We start from the raw sequence: 18597 nt of genomic DNA, 5'->3' as shown, positions 1-18597 counted from the left end.
AATCTGGGGTTGGTATTTACATATTCAACTCTACTAACGAGAAGATTGAGCTTCAGGTGGCTTGATTCATGGACAAGATCATTTCGATCCCTAGTGATACACTATTTTTCCCAGGGGTGGGGTTGGGGGGGAGTGGGGTTGCTGTAAGCCCTGTTCTTTGACTCTGATCTCTCCTTTGCTCCGTGATCATCTGGCAGGCCTGACGATATTCACTCTGGCTTCTGCCTTACAGATGCCTCGCCTGACTCCAGTCTAAACTGGAACCTCCTTTCACTGTTTTCTTCCCCCAAACTTTTCCCTTAGTGTTTATAAAATTTGGGACTTTACATTTGTGTGATTACTAATGTATGTGTCCCTCTAAGAGGGGAAGGATTGTTTCTCTTTTACTCTCACTGCTTCACCACCAGTGTCCATTGCAGACACCGATGCAGAGTGGGCACTCAGTAAATACTGTTGAAAAAATGACTTAAGGTGAGATTCCAACCCAAGTCTGTATGACTCTAGAGTCACGGATTTACCCATTGGAGGAGTGGTTGCAGGTTCCCATGAGCAGTCCTTGCACATGAACTTTTAAGTCCTGGTGTCTACATATGCACTATCATGTATCCTATATCCTATACTGTCATATTGAAAGTAGATTGGAAGCTCATTGAGGGCAGGTTCCATAGGTTACATTTACAGTAAGTGAAGCGTATAGTTGATTGGTCCTCAATAAATACTTATTAATTGATCGGGAACTAATCCTAAAGTTTTATCTATTACAGAGCACTCTCTGTTTCACTAAAGCCATATTCCTATCACTGTTCCTTAGCATCCTTTGTTCTGTTCTAATGACTGACAATCATAATCATGATTATGTCACCAGGCTACACTCGGTGTTAATATTTAATTATTTCTCCTTTATTCTCACACAGTTGGAGTGATCAGCTTTCAGATCCTTGAAAAGGTAAGCTGTGCTGTCTGTGGCAAGCTCCATATTTTTATTATATACCACACAACTCTAAAATCAATACAGAAATTCAGGGCACTCAGACTGAAAAATGGACACTTTTGGGTGCTGGCCCAGTGGCATAGTGGTTAAGTTCACCCACTCCGCTTTGGCGGCCCAGGGTTCGCATGTTCAGATCTCGAGTGTGGACCTACGCACCACACACCAGGCCATGCTATGGAGGTGTCCCACATACAAAATAGAGGAATATTGGCACAGTCATTAGCTCAGGGTGAATCTTCCTCAGCAAAAAGAGGAAGATTAGCAACAGATGTTAGCTCAGGGCTAATCTTCTAAAAAAAAATAAAGAACACTTTCCACATTTAAAAGAGAAAGAATTACATATTTTTGGAGTTACATACATTCTTCATCCCATTTATAAGATCCAGAACCCATGCCTGGGCACAAGGCAGGAGATTTAATACTATTCTGCTTGTGAGTCTTTGTGGTTTTTCCTTCCTGCCCGCCACCCCCACCCCATTCCCTCCCCTCCTTTTGTTCTTCATGGCTGTGCTAACTTCAGAGCTGCAGACATGTCATAGATCCAAGATTTATATATATGAGCTAAGAGCAGGAATGCTAAAATAATTTCTTTCTCAGGCCTTAAAGATAGATGGTAGGTCAAGACACTTGAGTTCATAGCCAAACATACAAAGGCACAGAGCAACATGGCAGAAATTTGAGCTGTGAGTGCCAAAAGTGCTTGTTCAGCACTAACAAGAAATAGGAGAACAGGACCAGTCTAATCTCATAGTCTTATTAAATGAAAAAAAAGGCAGAGTAATGCCAAGGTTATAACACAAACTGACAAGACCCAAAAAGAAAAAGAGAAAAAACAAAACGCACGCAACTCAGAGTTTTTCTGTTGCTTCATTCTCTGTTTGCAGGCATATGAAAGAATAAAAATAAGCCCCATGGTATGAGTTATAGATGAAGTACATCCCTTTAGCTTGGAATTTCCTGGCATTTTTCAGCTTGTGACACAGACTTGATGTGATTAAACAAAGGCCTTTCTCCAAATTTAAAGTTGTTTTTCTTCAAAGCTGAATCTAATATGCTCTAACTTCTTTTAAATGGGAGCAGATGCCTCTGTTCTATGAGCTGGCTACCAGACTCTGAGAAATCACTGAAGAGTGGAGGACTGTTTTGGAGCAGGCTAAGAAAGCAGTCTGCCATATTTGCCCTTCAGAACTACGTCTTATCCCTGAGCTCCCCAGAGGCAGAGCTCATGTTCCTCCACAGGATGAGGCTGGGGTGGAGGGCGACTTCCCTTGGATTGAGTTTCCCTTGGACTCACTTGGAGGAGTCCCCTGAAGAAGCACAGCTTGGGGCCAAACTCACCTTATGAGCCCAGCAACACTCTCCCTGAGAGAAGAAAGAGGGTCGGGGGGCACCTTTAGTAGGGAAGTACAGGGTTCTCAAAATTGTTATTGTCATTTTCTTTTTCCTAAAGAGAGAGGGGAGCTAGAGAAAGGGGGAGAGTTAAACTGACTGAAGCAGTAAACTGTCCTGGTGACCTCCTGGGATTGCCTGGGTGTGAGTCCCAGGGCACCGGCAGCAGGGATTCTCTGCATCCTTGTTATTTTTGTGGGATGGGTCAGTTAGGGATGGCATACAGGACCAGCCGCTGGGAAGCACACCCCTCCACCCCTAAGGTAGTGGTTGTCACCATCACTGAGGGCAAGAACTGGACTAGGACACCAGGGCCCAAGCAACCAACTACAAATAGTGGGGGAGGGATATGAGGATCACAGACACACCTTTGCCCAGTCCCTCCTTCTGTAGGCAAGAGTGAAGGGAGCTGAGGAAGTCTCCTTGCTATCCTTTCAACTGCTGTGGTCTGAAAGTCAGGGCGTGGGGACTCCAGGAACTTGGGTATTGAGAACTACAGCAAGCCCTCCCTACAGCCAGAGGCTTCATTTCCTCTGGTTGGGGCAGGGGTTCTTGATCGTGTCCGCTGCCTGGAGCCTCATATCTTGATGTTAGAGAATTGGTGGTTTTCACAGGACACATCAGTGTCCTCAGAGAACATAAGCGGTGAAGGTAAGTGTGTGGTTTGAATGGCTCTGGCAAAGATCCCCTGCCCCTAAAACTGCCCCATTGCTGAAATATCACCACTTAGAGATGTGTTTGCAATAGCAAATAATTCTTTAATAATAATTAATTTAATAATAATTCAGTAAATAATTCTGGTGAGGATGGAGGAAGGGGATTCGTATCTCAGAGTAGATTCCTTTAATAAAATTATTTTCTCTACCTGTAGATCAACTCTACAAAGGAAAGTAAAATATTAATTGATGGAAGGATTGAGGATTTATTTCCATGGCTTATGGCTGGAAACTTGAAGAATTCTTGTCCCGGTGATGTTACCATGTACACATCACCAAGCTTCTTGGGGCTCAGATTTTTCGTGTGTATAAAGTGAGTGTGCTCACACGAGTGGACAGGGTGGCCAACTTGGATGCTCTCTAAGGTTCTCTCTGGACCCAACATCCTGTGATGCTCTGATGGGGAAGTGATTCATGCGGTGGCAGAGGGCAGGACATCAGGGCGGGCAGGGAGCTTTGCAGTGGAGCAGGGTGTTTAAAATAAGTGGTTTTCTCTTGCTAAAGACCACATTTTCCTAAAAAGATATTTTTGATCAGAATCTATACTGATTTATTGATGAGGCATATTGCTTTGGACATATTATTTACAAAGAAATACCATCCGCAGTTTGGGGAGGGGTATTGTGTGTTTTTGGTCATTATTTTGTTGTGGGTCTTCCAAAGCCTACCCCACTCATGATGTAAATTTTCACTAGTTAGTTCACAGATTCTTGCCTTTATAGGCTGTAATGGCCACAGTTAAATACATATTTAAGTCACATTAAAACCTTACACTAAGAAAAGCACAAGGAATTAAAAATTGTTTTGCACCAAAATAATGTTCTTTTTGTAATTGGTTTCACCAATTGCTCACTTTTCTGAATACTTATAAACCATCTATTTAATAAAGAAATTATCTATAAAAATGTTACATCAGAAACTGCAAGTTCTCTGAGAATTTGGGCACCAAAGATCATATGGTCCTTGACACTTAGTTCCAACAAAATAGTGTAAGTGTTGTGCTAAAAAGTGCTAAAATTGATTTAAGGCTGTGCTCTAGTATTTGACCTGCAAAAGCATTTAAAAGCCCCTAAAATATGAAATCCGAAGTCCACAGAAGAAGCCCAAGCTAGCAACATCGTCACAAACAATCTTTAACTCCGTAAAGTGTTGATAACATTTTGGAATTAGTCATGGAAAAATAATCACAATTTCCCCTAATAGCTTTAAAAATTGATGGGCCTGGAAGAGTTATAGAGTCTGACCCAAAGGAACTGAAGTGGGAAGGTAGCAAAGTCTTGCAGAAAAGGAGAATGACAGCAGTGGGATCAAAGGGGACACGAGTCAGAATCACTCCCTCTCTGTTAATGTTCCTAAAATGCTCTTTAGGGGCCTGTTCCAGCAATTGCCAAAGATCTTACCTATCATACACCCAGCTGTGGACATGGCTGTCTCTCCAGGGCTCTGTTTGCTCCTGAAGGAAGGGAAGACTGTCATTTATTTCTGTCCCCTCCATAGCTACGTTCCACAGATTAAAATGCTGATCATTGAACCCATTCGTGCCTTTTAGTCTCTGAACTACTTTGACTGACTAAAATTTTCACTCAGAAGTATAATCATCATCTCAAACGTGACACAGCAAAACAGAACTCTTTTCTTTTCCAGTGACTTTTTTTATTGAGTTCATAATAGCTTACATCCTTGTGAAATTTCAGTTGTTCGTTATTTGGTGTGTGTCACCACATAAGTCCTCCCCTTCACCCCCTGTGCCCACCCCCAACTCCCTTCCCTTGGTAACCACTGAACTGTTTTCTTTGTCCATGTGTTTCTTTATCTTCCACATATGAGTGAAATCATACAGAGTTTGTCTTTCTCAGTCTGGCTTATTTCACTTAGCATAATTCCCTCCAGGTCCATCCATGTTGTTGCAAAAGGGACGATTTTGTCTTTTTTTCTGCTTTAGTAGTACTCCATTGTATATATATACCACATCTTCTTTTTTTTATTTTTTTAAATTTTTTTTTTGAGGAAGATTAGCCCTGAGCTAACATCTGCCGCCAATCCTCCTCTTTTTGCTGAGGAAGACTGGCTGAGGAACACATGGCTAACATCCATGCCCATCTTCCTCTACTTTATATGTGGGACGCCTACCACAGCATGGATTGCCAAGCGGTGCCATGTCTGAACCCGGGATCCAAACCGGCAAATCCCAGACCGCTGAAGCGGAATGTGAGCACTTAACCACTGCGCCACCAGGCCGGCCCCATACCACATCTTCTTTATCCACTCATCAGTTGATGGGCACTTGGATTGTTTCCATGTCTTGGCTATTGCGAATAGTGCTGCAATGAACATGGGGGTACATATGTTACTTTGGATTGTTGATTTCAAGTTGTTTGGGTAGGTACCCAGTAGTGGGATAGCTGGGTCACATGGTATTTCTATTTTTAGTTTTTTGAGGATTCTCCATACTGTTTTCCATAGTGGCTGCACCAGTGTGCATTCCCACCAGCCGCAAAACAGAACTCTTACTTTCCCCCTCTGCCTCTTCCAAGCCTGTTGCTTCCCAATTTCAGTAACTGTAATAACTCTCCACCCAGTTTCTCAGTCCAAACCCCAAAAGCTATCCTCGACTCTTTTTGCTGTTTACTCCTTGTGCTCCAGTTCTTCAGCATCACCTGTATATCTTACCCCGAAACCACCCCTCCTCTGCATCTCCACTGGTTGCTTCACTTCAAGCCAGTTTGACTACTGTGATAGCATGGCCCAGCTTCCACACCTATCTCTGCTCCAGCCCCACCATTCTCCACGTAGCAACCAGAGCAATCTTGGAAAGTTGGGTCTGAGTACATCACATCTGTGCCATACCCTCTACTGGATTTCTATTGCACTTAGAAGAAAATTCCGAATTATTCCTGAGGTTACAAAGGCCTGCAGGCCCTGGCTTGTCTTACTTCTTTGATCTCTTCTTGTACCACTCTGCCCATCGCTCACCATGCTCCAGCCTCACAGGACTTCTCTCTGTTTTTGAACACAAAACTCAGCCAGGTACTTGCTGTTTCTTTAGCAGAGAACCTCTGCTCCATGAAGCTCAGGGGCTGGCTCCTTCACCTCAGTCTGGTGTCAGCCTAAAAGTCTATTTCTCAGCCAGGTCTTATCTGACCACCCGCCTAAATGGCCACCCATCCTAACACCCGTATCTCTATTATACCATTCTGTTTTATCTTGTTTGGAGCATTTTTCACTAGTAAATATTATTGCTTGTTTATTTTTTATGTGCTCTTTTGTTGTTTGCTTTCTGCCATGTTACCCATTGCTTGCTAGAACAGAAGGTCCATGTGAGGAGGAACTTTGCCCATTTTCTTCTTCATTGCAGTCTTAGTCCTAAGACAGTGCCTAGGACAGGGTCGGTAGGACTCTAGGAATTATCAATGACTGAATAAATGAATCCCCTTCCCCATTTCCAGTGCCATTCCTGAACTCTGCCCTTAGTGAGAAGCACACACTGACCCAGTTGGTATGGAAATTGATAAGGGTGGTGAGGGAAGATAAGAAAGGCGTAAAACATGGCCTCAGTCCCTTTACATGTCTCACCCACCCACCACCAGACACCAGAGCCCATACGACGATGCTGGGAGGTCTGATCACCTCTTCCTCATTCCCCTTTCCTCGGTGCCATGGTCTGATGAATGATATTAGAAGTGAAGTTAGAAGCAGAAAATAAACTGCAAGTTTAAGGTCTATGTCCAAGGCCAGTCAGGAGTTATTCTACTGGGCTCACCGTTCCTTTTGGTCTAGACAAAACTGAGAGTGTCTTTGTAGGCTGACCATGTTCACGGGTTCTGGGTAATGAGAAATGGCCCTGGTACATTCAGATGAGTTTCTCTGATCTCTACACACACACACACACACACACACACAGAGCCTTGGCTTTCAGAGGTCTTTGAGACCTATGTGCTTTGGGACATAACCAAGATTCTATCTCTGATATTAAAAAGGTTGAAATACATTTGGGAAGGCACAAAATACACACAAGGGAAGTGAGATAATTATTTAAGGAAAAGAGTTAAGAAATGTTACAAAGCAGCAATGTATGCAAAAGTGACACGTAAGGGGTAAAGACTTTAGACGCAAAAGTCTTTGTGATGACTTTAGAAGCAAAGAGAGATGACTGAGTAAAAGTGAGTAGCCAGGTCTTCAGCCACATTTTACCAAGCTGTGTGAAACCATAGGGGATGCAGTCAGACTGGAAGAAAATAGTTATCTCAATAAATTGGAATTAAATATTCATCAAACTTTTTTTGCAAAGTGCTGTGAGATCCGAGGTTGAATCACATTCAATTAGCAACAATTAATATAACCAACATATCATTTAAATTTTTAAATAATGGACTAAAGGGTGAATTGTTCTTATGTTCTTAAATATTAAGATTCTTATAAGGAAAAAATGACTCCCAGTCCTATTTCTCTATTTGCAGATTTATATCGATATCTTTATTGTTCAGAGCCTGTTTTCTAGACACAGATTATACAGTTCCCTTATTTCCCTTTTCACATATGTTGCCCCTCTTTCTCCTTTTAGCAACACAGAAAGAAAGAGAAGCTCAATCTAGTCACATTTATTTTCTTTTATTTTAGGTTTAGCAGTTCTAATGAAAATCTCGGAAAGACATAAATTTGAAACTAATTGTTTAAACGAGATGGTGGGGTTATCTGGTGATTTTCATTGTCTATGCTCCTGGTATCACCCAAGATCATCATGTGCATAAATGCACACAATTACGAATGCATAATTGTGTGTGACTGTGAATGTGAATGCGGTCCTGACTTGCCCGGTCTATCGGGCAAGTTTGTGGAATGTGCTATGGGCTGCTTTCCACAGCTCTTCTGTAAGATGGCTGGCCCTCTTCTAAGAGCTCCCTTTCAAAGCTGCAGGGGCTCTTTCAAATCATTACAGAATCCTGCTAGATTTGTGTAGCGCCTTCACACAACACTCTTCAGCGTTCTACTGTTCTAAACGAACAGAATTTCCAAAAGGGAAATCCTTGTGACTTGAGAAAATGCAAAGTAAACGCAGAACAAAGTGACTTCATATAAGCTCTCCTCTGAAAAAGACAATGAACACCTGCTCTTTGATTTAGACAAATGTGATAGTTTCAATTTTCATTTATTTGCTGTTCTTCAGTAGGGAAACTTTTTTATCAAAGGTTAGTGGGATGAGAGTTTTCAGGTCATCCCTGAATAAGACATTGGCTGGTTGAGTAGCTGTTATAGCTGAATTCTTTATCAGAAAGACTGCATGAGGCAGCTGAATATTTTATTGCCTTTTCTCAGTCTAGTTAACAAGGGAGAATAATCCATTGAGAAATGCATAAATACATATTCAACGGATACTGTAGCAATTTAAAAAGTGTTTCTGGAAATGCCATGAGCATTTCATGGATTGTGAGCTCTTTCAATTTTCAAATTTAAAATTTATATCACAACTGTAAAGTTTTGAAGACCTTTTAAAGAAAAAACCTCATTTCTTCCTTAAAACTTGTGTCTGAAACTGATTACCCTCGTGAAACTCCCCTTTATGTAAGGGAAGAAATTTTATAAAATCTAAGGCTTAGAGTTGAATCAAGACCACTTATTTCTTAAATCATATTTATGTATACCTGGCATATACATCCTGGCTTAGACATCTTTTTTATGATTCCCAATTTGTAAGTGGTAAGCGTACAGAGAGTGCCAGGAGTGTATCCGATATTTATGCTTCTCTTGGCATGTTGCTTCAACTCTTTCTCCCAGGGTAAGGGGAGACAAATACCGGAGGCTCCTGCTATGTGTATGACTGATCTATTTTGACACCAGGCAGTCTCTTAAGGCAACCACGAAGAAGCATCCTATTAACTTTTGTCACAGCTCAGGACAATTTGCTACTTTCTAATATTATTTGTTCCATATAATTAATTTTACTTATTTATGCATAATATATGATATTCCTATTTATTACTATTTTCTGGAGAGATTTCAGGTAAAAACTTTATTCCTATAACAAGAATACCATTTCATCTTTATGAGAGTTTCTTTTCCTTTGTGTTGTCCTTCATATACAAAGTGTACCTTACAAATCAAAAGTACTCCTGGTACAAAAAAGCCATTTACTTTATACAGAAGCTCAAGAAAAATACCAATTAGCTACAATGAGATTTTCTTCCTATTTTAGTATGGTTACTGATACTTCTAATATGACTATTTTAATGTTACTACTGAGATATATCTATGTCTTTTTTTCCTTTCTTCATCTGTCCTATAGCGGTGAAAATAACATAGATGGCAACTCAGAATATAGAAAGAAATGCTTGTTATTTATAACTTCACTTGCTAATCTTAAGTTGAATTTGCTTGCTAGTCTTAAATTAGCATTAAAGGCAAAATCGTTATATATCCCCAATTCCCGGAAAACATGTATTTACTTCATGAATCAACTGGAAGGTGCAGGGAAGGCACTAATATAGGACAGCTGATGGGACCAGTCTTAATATTTCTGTATTTCAAAATCATAAGAGACCTTTTGATTCAACTGTTCTTACACAGCAGCAGGCTTATGTTTGGGTGGGGGGTATGTGGTGGCATTGTTTCTGTTATTTCTGTAACGCAAGAGTTTTAGTTCCCAAATTTTCCAATCTTTTAATTGTGACTGAGAAGAAATGGAGCTTACATTTTACACATTTAAAAAATTCCGTTATGTTTCTAATATCTTTTATTAGATAACAGACAATATAGACAATCTGTAAAGCACATATAATTTCTATTTCAGAGGTGAGAAAACTGGGACTCAGGGAAGTTAAGCAAATGCTCATGGTCACGGTTATTAAGACAGAGATGGGATTTAAATGTAGGTCTCTCTGTTATGAAACCCATGTTGTTTCTCTTGTGGGATGCTGCCAGTGACCCCAGAGCCTTTTGCTTTCTTCCATTATTTCTCAGTGCTTTAAATATTTAATCATCCTTTGACATCTCTCTGAATGCGCTCCAAATTTTCTAAGTCCTGGTTGAGAGTCGGGGCCAGATCTGTTTACAGCATAATAAAGGGCAGGTCCATCTCTGGAGGAAGTTCCTACTTGAGGTAGAGAACATCATCTAACACAATTCTCCAAACATTTTACTGAAATGTGGTTAAGATGAATATCAAGGTCAAGCTTAAAGTGGAGCAGCAAGGCCATAGATGCCCCAAGTGGCCATCTGTGGCCCGAGGGGTGTGAGCATTTTTCCTTTTGTCATTGCCTTTGTAACTGTATATGGAGCCACGGGGGTCCAGGCAGCCCCAAAAGGAAATTAAGACTCATCTGGATTTGTCTGATGAGGTTGGGGAGTTGAAGGGCTCAAGGTGATTTGCGTGTGGGCTTATTTGGCTTAAGGAGAAGGTGGAGGTATTAACACTAGAGTCTTTTGGTGGTAGAAATTTCCCCTAGCCTCCCTGTTGTCCAGGGTGCGTGGACCGAGGGTTTGGGGTCAACCTGAGGAAGCTGGAAGTTCTCTGTGAGATTGTGAGAGAAGGGAATAAGGGATTTGTAGAGACTGTGATGTGGTATGGGGGCGAGGTGATCTCACCATCTCTGTGGGGAGCTCAGCATGCTCTGGTACCTGTGACTGGCAGCGTTGGGTGCACCAGGGCCTGTTTTAAAGAGCACGGAAGGCACTATCAGCAATGGTGGTGGGCTGGCATGCTGGTGAGGAATGTGAGAGCCTGAAGAAGGAATGCCCCAGGACCCACAAACCATTAGAGAGGCACGCCTAAGACCGCTTCTCAGACTCCCAGAGATATCCAGGGCAGACTTTATTGGTGTAGGGACTTTATGGGGGTGTGTGTGGGAAGGAGGAGGTCAGATTTGGAGTATTTTAACTCTTTCCCTGACCACTTCTGCATCTATGATATGGTGAGCCAAGGGGACATTCGGGTCCTAACTTATGGAGACTGTCAACCCTCTCAAAGGAAAACTTCAGTGTAACAAAAGTTACTGGCTGGAGAATTGGGAAGCTTATTAATCAGAGGATTATGGGTCTCTATGTTGCGAAGGACCCCCATTTTCTGGCCGTAGGTTGACACTGGTGATAGAGCGAAATCACAGGTCACGGGACTTCTGGTACTTTGCCCTCAAATAATGACTCAGTTCCTGCTTCCCACCATCTTCCACACTCCCTTCAGAGGAGACAGAGTTCCCACTTCTTAGGGAATATTTTTAAGACACTTAGACCAATAGTCTTGTCTGCTCTCTGTCGTGTGCCTTATGTAACCAGAAGTTATTACTGTGTCAGAATACGTTAATGAAGAACGTACCTGTAAGTCTGCAGTTCTTGCTTTTGATTGCTTTGTGTATGTGTGTGCCTCCTTAGCTTAAAATTCCTCCCATGCAGTTTCTGTGTAGAAGTTATTTTCTATTGGTCTAGTTTGGACCTTAAATATTTAATAGAGCATAGCTTCAATCATCTCATTAGGAATTCTGTTGAGTTTTTGAGAAGTTTATCCAGCTGATGTCCTGCTGACCCCCCATCAGTACATCTACTAACTCCACTAGGGATCTAGTATAATTATAGACTCAACAGAAAACCTAAAATAAAGAGGAAGAGAAAACGTTAGGATCACACTGATATATGTGTGGGTGGAAACCCAAGCTGTGTGTCTCTCTTCTCAGTTCCAGACACTGCGTGCAATCCCCAGTCACATTTTTAACACACATTCCTCCAAACCCGACTAAAAGGAATGATGTATTCTTAGACTACCTGAAACCAGGCCTTTAGAAATATGGGTGAGAAACCCATGGTGAGACAACGGCAAATGATTGTAGGATAAAAATGAAATGGCTGTTTATTTCAGTTATACTTTATATCAAAAAAAATTGTCTCTCTTTTTTGTAAGGCAAGATAATTAACCCATTTCCCAGAGTATATTCTGCGAAATATCAATTCTCCAGATGCTAAGTAGAAACCAATTTTTCAGAGTTTCATGGCCAAATAAGTTTGGGAAGTACTGTGACACAAGGCAAATCACATTTCTCCGCTGCTGGACTTCTCAAGACTTTAATAAGCTAAGAGTTTCTGTGTCTCCCCTGGCGGGATAGATAGCTCACACACACTCTCCTTTTTCTGCAAGGTCATTTTTAGTGGCAGTGAAACCATTTTGAGAGATGTGGGTTCGCTCGCTGGAGAAGCACTTACTAGGTATGACTCATCCAGGCAGATTTCGGGATCCAGACAACTCACAGATGAACTCCGTCTTCCCACTGAAATTGTTGGCAAATTAAACAGTGACGGGATTCTTCATGGCTGAGTCCAGAAGTAATTTACATCTAAATTAAATAGTTTCCAAAAAGTTATCTGGAACAAATGCCTTTTAAATTTGAGATACTGGTTTTATGTTCATAACAGCTCCCTAGAAAAGCAAGCTTTGAAATTAAAACTTAAACTGTTGGCCTGAAGAACTTACTGTCTTCTTAGGAGGTTTAGGGAACAAAGAGGATATTTCCAGACAGTGATAGCAGAAGAGAGATCGGAATTAGCACTGATGTTAAGTGACATGTTTTAGGAACTCTCTCTCTACAAAGGAGTCAGTTCCTCTGTGTGAAAGCTCCTAAAATTTTCAGATCTCCATCCTGGTGCATGTTCCTCTGGGCTAAGATGTGGAATTTCCAAGTTCCTCTTGATGCTTGACTAGACTGGCTTTCCCACAGGTGCTGTATGCCAGGCTGGGCTCAAGACTCACCTGCTGGAGAATTTGCAGACATAGCCCAATGGACCAAAGGAACAGAACTTGATGGTGTTGAAAGGCAGCTGAAGTGGAAATTCGTTTGAAAAATCCATTATTTATGAAATGATGAAATCCAGCCATTTGTGACAACATGGATGATCCTTGAGGGTATTACGCTGAGTGAAATAAGTCAGAGGGAGAAAGTCAAATACCATATGATCTCACTCATAAGTGGAAGATGAAAACAGTGACAAACAAACACATAGCAATGGAGATTGGATCGGTGGTTACCATAGGGGAAGGGGGCCGGGGAGGGCGAAAGGGATGATTAGGCTCACATGTGAAGGGATGGAGTATAATTAGTTGTTGGGTGGTGAACATGATGTAATCTACACAGAATTTGAAATATATTACAATGTACATCTGAAAGCTATATATTGTTATAATCCAATGTTACTGCAATTAAAAAAATAATAAAAAATTAAAAAAAGAAAAAATTCTAACTCAAAAGCATGATAATCAAGAAATATTCAGAAAATCAGGCAAATGTGCTCTTTAAAATGATACAAGAGCGAGAATACCACAGGCGTCTTCTTCCTGCATCTCTGAGGATGGGTCTTTGAGACGCACGAACACTGGCCAGTTTGGAGAAAGTGTGACAATCCAAGCTAGGAGCACGGATGGAAGCTATGGAGCCATCACTGTGGGCCCTTCAGCAGGAAGGGGCAGAGAAAGACAAGGTCACCCACCGGCTTTAAAGGCCCTGTGTACCCCACCAGAAATTCACCGCAGGGAAAGCCAGGAAAATCGCCTCCATCTTCAACCTCTCTGATTTCTCATTATAGTTTTCTACTTTTTCCCTTCCCAGGTCATAAAATATAATGTAAAAACAAGATGGATTGTAGCAAAGCATCATCTAGGTATATAACTAATTCCTACAATTTAAGACCTTTAGACTTCCTAGAAATAGGTCTCTCACTTTACTACATAAAAAACTAAAGTCAAATAAAAACTGGGCTTTACAGGCGGTTCACAATTAATTAAAATCGTGACCATTTCCAACACTCATATCTGAATAGTGTCATTCTTAAAACTGCTTAGGCGTTGTCTTGTGTTTTTCCAGAAGTTAGTGCTATAAAAAATTACAGGTCACATGGAATTTTAATTTTGAATCACAAGGAAGAATATTTTGGCCATGATTGAATTATTACTTGGTTTACTTGAACACTGGCTCAAAGGAGAAGAGGGAAAGGGAAAGATGTTCAAGGTTTTTGTACTGAAACAATTGTGATAAATATTATGGTGAAAGATTAGAATTCTGTTTAATATGTGTAATAGAAATTAAGAGAACACTAACACTTTTGGTTATCATTTTTCATTGATTTTTCTAAATGTAAGCTTGAAAAGCTGTTGACATCTGAGAATAAATAATGCAAGTATGTTTGAATTTCTATACACTTCACACATTACCAATTGAGTATATTTCACGTGATGACAGCGCTGGTCAAGGATTAAGGAATACTTGAATTGACGGACAATTTGATTTTAAATATAGGCATAACATCAAGGTGCATGGACACATTTTATAATTGTTTTTATATCACTCAAGAAGTGCTGAATGAAGCTTTGGGTAAGTGCACAGGGGACAGAGAAAAGCAAAATTTAAGGTCCATTCTTCAAGGACCTTATGGCTCAGATGGAAGAAGAAACAGAAGTTCATGGAAAGTAAAACTTTTAACAAAAAGAGTAAATGTAAAAGGCAAGATGAATAATAAATAAATGATTTGTTAATGGAGTTCAGAGGAGAAAGAGGACTTCACAGCAGTGGTTGGACTTGAATCTGACATTAAAGAATGGGTAAGATTGTAATATTTGAAGAGGATCTCTCCAACGTACAGCACATGAGGGAGAGTGAAGATGGTATGAAAAAGATTGCAGCAACAGGACATTATCACTGCAATTCAGGGGCTAATGAGTAATATAGTTTGTTTGGAGCCAGAATTTCTATAGGTCAAAGAATGGAGAGCCACAGAGCTAAAAAGGAAAAACAAGGCTGGATCATGGAGGGTCTTGAATGCTAGACCAAATGTGAACTTTCTAATGTAAGATTTGAGAGCTCAGGGATATGATGACATCGGTTGTTCCTAGGAAGAGTGAGTGCTCTGTGGGAGAGGAAGGGAAGGCGTGGAAGCAAGGAGTACAGCTACTAGTCTACCAGTTATAGCTGACAAGCCTCTGGACCCGCGAGCTTGGTAGTGGTAGTGAAAGAATGGGAGAGAAGCAGAGATCAGAGTGTGGTTGGAAGTGAGAGAGAGAAGAATCGGTAATAAGTCATTCTGAGAGTGCCATGAGCTGCTCATCTTTGTGGGCTATTTTTCGCTAGTTTGTTTTGTTTTGTTTTTGCCTCTCAGTACCTTAGAAATTAAAGTTTCAGTACTTTTTAGCCATGAGTTGACACACTCACTGCATCTGAGGGCTAGAAGTAAGATCTGGTAACCTATGATCAGGTCTTCTGTTTTTAGTAAAGTCACAGTTGTTTATCCCTATTTTATAGACTTAGTAATTAGAAAGCAGGGATACTGAGAAGGAGTGACGCTTGCAGCAACACACAAGAAGCCAGTTCTCTGGGCTCTGAAAGTGCTGCCCTGCCACATTGCCTTGCCCCAGCAGAAGAGTTATTACAGACAGGAGCAAACATCTTAGGTTGGTTTTTTAAACGTGTGGGTATCAGTATCTAGAATTTTATTACAATAACTTAAAATATAAAATTAAAATCACAGCATGCTCAGCTACATAGTTCCATTCCAATGCAAGGCTTTTGCATAACAAAAGGATTTGCAGACAATTGTCTATTTCAAACATATATATTTGTTAGCAATTTCATGCAAACTTAGCTTAGTCATATCTCTCTATATATCTAGCTCCCTAAATAAAAAATGTTATAATCATTTCTAAGTGAATTCTTTCTTAAAAAGCTAAAACAAATATCTCAATCTTATTTAAGAAAGACTGTGAAATAGGTTCTAAATTTCTCAAAAGTTCTTCACAGTGCTATCCTATTATTACAACCTCAATATCCTGTGTTAGCAACACTCATTTAACTAGTCACATTTTAGTTTTATGGCAGAGCAGTGAATGTAGAAGGCACATAAAAACCACAGCCAAATGGTTGACACCTGACCTTTAATCAGCTCTTGGACTCTCCTTCAGTAACACATCACCTCCTCTTCTACACACACAGTGGGTGTGTCAACCGCTTCTTAATTTACTAACCATCAGGGTATTGCTTAAGAAAAGAAATTGCCCACTTTCTTGATCCTGGGTGCCTTCCCCACTCCTCTTTTTCCTTTTTCCTTCTACCATTTATATTATTTTCTGCTGTTTAGCCTTGCAAATCACCACTTCCTTTGTGATTGAAATTAAGATTGGAGCCTCAAAAAAGGGTGACTTCTTAAACTGTCACAAGACCAAGAACGAACCAAGTTCTTTTTGAATTTTGAAACTTCATTATCACAAATAATATAGTTCTCAATTTTTACTAATAGATAAATAACTATCTGACCTGAATTAAAACAAAAAGATGGCAGGAAATGAAAGAAATATGGATGGAATTAGTAGGGAGGGACCTCCGAAGAGGCCTGACCACCCATCATTTGACAGGAATGAAGGTTGAGAAGTTTGGAGGATGTGACTAAGGTCACGTGGCTCCTTAGGGTTGAACAAGGACCAGAACAGTCCTGGGCCCCAGCACTGATTCCTTACGGCTATGCCCCCCAAACATGACATGTCTGTCAGAAAGAGAATGCTGGGCCTTAAATATACACAGACTGAATAGGAATATCATACTGTTCATGCTAAACCTGGAACTGGATCCCATCTTTGAAGCAAATTTCTTGATTACTGCCCCTACTTCAAAAACTGGCAATAATGTATGGCCCCAAACATGTCTCCTCTGCCTTGTCTTGTTCTCATGGGATGAGAAAGAGCATGAAAAGTCTGGAAACCTGACCTGACTCAGTCGATAAAAAGGCTTTTGTCTGTGAACCTGACCACAAGTGATTCATTAATAGCTGATTGAAAGATTTTTGTTAAGAATACCTCCTCCTCCCTTTTACAGAAATAAACAATTTGAAACAAAACCAAAGTATAAGATGGAATCAATTCCCACTTCAAAATAGTGCCGTCTACTGCATGCAAAGGTGTTTATTTCCTTATGACAAAACATTTGTTAGTTCTTCCATAAGTATCCCCTTAATTAAATTCACCATTCTTTTGGTCAAAAATGCAGTAGGAAAAATTCTTTACAAAACGTCCTTCGTGCATTCTAAATGAAGAGTTCAAGTAGTTAAAAATTTTAAAAACCTCTTAATTTTTTATTTCTAGCTGATGAATAATTATACTCTATTTTAATTTCAGGTAGTGTTGTGTTTTCGTTTATTAAAGTTCAAAAGAAATTAATAATTCAACTTTAGATTTTGATCATTTATTCTTTCATACTAACTAGAGTACTAACATTTTTCAAAAAGTGCTTGCTATATGTGCATTGTATTTTATTTCCATAGTGTTCTTTCCTAAGAATCATTCGTAATGTTTGACCTTTTAATAACTGACTTCAATTCAAAGAAGAAAAAGTAGTGGCATTAAATGGTATTCAACATTTATTAATATAGCATTTAAACTCAAGGAAAATGCCAGACTCCAAAATTCTGACAATGAAAATTCATCTTAATCAGCCTTTGTCTCTGCCCTTTGTAAGAATTCAAATCAACTGGGACATCTATGTTAAATAATCTGAAATATAGCGAGTAGTGCCCATCTGTGAAGTTAAAAGTTTTTTCACTGGGGGCTGGCCCCGTGGCCGAGTGGTTAAGTTCGCGTGCTCCACTGCAGGCGGCCCAGTGTTTCGTTGGTTCGAATCCTGGGCGCGGACATGGCACTGCTCGTCAAACCACGCTGAGGCAGCGTCCCACATGCCACAACTAGAAGGACCCACAACGAAGAATATACAACTATGTACTGGGGGGCTTTGGGGAGAAAAAGGAAAAATAAAATCTTTTAAAAAAAAAAGTTTTTTCACTGTATTTGCTTTCTATTTTGTAGAAAAAGATTGGCATCCTCTACCTCTTCAACTTGAGGTATGAGAGGATCAACAGATGAAAACACACATCATCACCAAGGGCTTGAAATTCTAGAGACAACCTCATTCAGAAGGAAATAAAATAGAAGTCATGGTTGGGGGTGGTGGTGCTGCTGGTGGTAGTGACGTGGTATTTACAACTGGCTTAAAGCCATTCCTGTAGAATCCCCACAAACATTTCACTATTAATCTTCAACTCCCTTTATAATTATATTCCTTTAAGATTCTGCTGCACTTGATAAAACCAAGACCTCAGCCCTCAAGCTTCTGAAAGCAGCACAGCAAGTGATTCCCATGAAGGCCTGATGAACACGCTCCACAGCTCTGCTCGAACAAGTCAAGCATTTCCTGGAAACCCGCCCACAGCCTGTGGGACTCTGTTTAGCAGCTCCCTTCCGGTAAACGCAGCTATTAGATATCCAGATATCCCTGGCCCTTTCAGGTGCAGTAAAATAGAACATAAAAGGGTGTAATTGAATGATTACAGCTACGGACTGTAACCAGGAGACGTAGGGTCTCTCCCTCCTTCTCCGGAAGCTCTGGGACACACCCCAGAAGGGCCTTTTCCCTCTGCACTGTTGGGCAGGTGAAACCTATGCACAAAGCAGGGGCCGGTGCCCGGCAGATGCAGTGTCACCTCAAAAAAGGGCAC

General features: G+C 40.6%; 1 long non-coding RNA gene across 1 annotated transcript in view; it reads left to right on the top strand.

Moving 5' to 3' along the window:
• LOC106782498 (uncharacterized) overlaps nucleotides 1–13305 on the top strand; it is a 67780-nt gene extending 54475 nt beyond the window's left edge. Inside the window, exons 2-3 of the long non-coding RNA XR_001379676.3 lie at nucleotides 915–946; nucleotides 12792–13305. This is a non-coding gene — a long non-coding RNA (uncharacterized lncRNA). The remainder of the gene's footprint in view (nucleotides 1–914; nucleotides 947–12791) is intronic.
• Nucleotides 13306–18597: the final 5292 nt, after the last annotated feature.

This window comes from Equus caballus, chromosome 10 (genome assembly GCF_041296265.1).
Source record: "Equus caballus isolate H_3958 breed thoroughbred chromosome 10, TB-T2T, whole genome shotgun sequence".
In the NCBI taxonomy this organism is placed as follows: domain Eukaryota; kingdom Metazoa; phylum Chordata; class Mammalia; order Perissodactyla; family Equidae; genus Equus; species Equus caballus.
This window is presented reverse-complemented; position numbering and strand designations above follow the sequence as displayed.